The 1,205-nt window shown below is 59.7% G+C and overlaps 1 protein-coding gene across 1 annotated transcript in view; it reads right to left on the bottom strand.

Moving 5' to 3' along the window:
• The window catches only part of Ubb (ubiquitin B), a 1,704-nt gene extending 1,476 nt beyond the window's left edge, over positions 1–228 (bottom strand). The window contains exon 1 of the mRNA XM_008847111.3: positions 92–228. The gene's annotated coding sequence lies outside the window, so the exon portion shown is untranslated. The remainder of the gene's footprint in view (positions 1–91) is intronic.
• Positions 229–1,205: the final 977 nt, after the last annotated feature.

Raw genomic sequence — 1,205 nt, 5'->3', positions numbered from 1 at the left:
GCCCCACCGCCCCACCCGCGCACCCTCCAGACCGACCTCACTCAACCCCCTCCTCCAGCCCTTCTAGGTTTCCGGCGCAAGCGGCCAGTACCTGCTACCGGAGTCAGGAGATCGAAAAACGCCGATCGCGTCAGACACCAGAATATAACCACCACACACTTCACAAAGTCCGTCGTTACTGCAAAGGACAGGCCCGCGGAGCCACTATTTATGCTACATCTGTTGCGTCACATATCACGCCTACGTAGCTGTTATCTCCATGCGCCATGAAAAGTAGTCCCTCGGGCCCTATCTCCTACAACTCAGTTATACCCGTCCACGGAACACCAAATCCCTTGGAACAGAAACAAATGAAATTATCAAATGACCCTCTGCTCCTCCAGGAGATCTAGCTCTTGTTTTTCAAAAAAAAATGGACCCATCAGCCGGCGGATGAATCCATGTTAAAGGACCCTCCTTCGAAAGCTCTGGAAACTTCCTTGCGGCGCTGGCGCTGATTGGTGAGGCGTCGAAGGCGAGGCGGGTGCTGATTGGTGGGGACCACAGCAGCTCGACTGTTGCTGGGCTGCGCGCTGGCGCGTTTGAACGTCGAAGTTGCTAAGTAACTAGTGCGCGTGCGCGGCAGTGTCACGCCTGCCTGGAAGCCGGGTATTTCCGGCTGGCGGTGGGGGAAGGGTCTTTTCTTCCCGCTTCGCGGACCCCCTGCTCCAATCCCGCGTGGTCTGCTCTTGGGAGGCCCGGCGGGTTGCGCGTTCCTGCGGCGTGGAGAGTGGCGGGTTTTCCCCGCTGCAGCAGTGAAGCGCGCTCCCGCGCCCCTCTGGCGGGATTTCATTGTTTCTCTGGTTACTACAGTAGGGAGCATTCATCGCGTTTTTGTTAGTCGGTGCTTTTAGCAGCTTTGCCTGGCTCCGAAGGACCGAGGCCTGTCCCGGCCCGCATGGCGGGAACGTTCTTGGAGCCCGAGGCGCGTCCGGGTTCGGACGGCGAGGACGTTCCCGGAGCCGGAAGCCCGAGACCCAGCCGTGCTTGCACGGCGGGGGGCGTTGGGGGTGGGGGGGCTCGGCGCGACGGCTCAGACCGCGTTAGGCCTCCATATCGGTCTCCTCCGCTGGGTCTGAACAATGGAGGAGAAATGCAGTATAGGCGCTTCCTCGGGAGTAAATCTCTTTTTGGAGTGCGAGGGGAGGGAAGGATGCAGTTACGAC

The sequence above is a fragment of the Nannospalax galili genome, unplaced genomic scaffold (genome assembly GCF_000622305.1).
Source record: "Nannospalax galili isolate Female #2095 unplaced genomic scaffold, S.galili_v1.0 scaffold1283, whole genome shotgun sequence".
Lineage (NCBI taxonomy): Eukaryota > Metazoa > Chordata > Mammalia > Rodentia > Spalacidae > Nannospalax > Nannospalax galili.
This window is presented reverse-complemented; position numbering and strand designations above follow the sequence as displayed.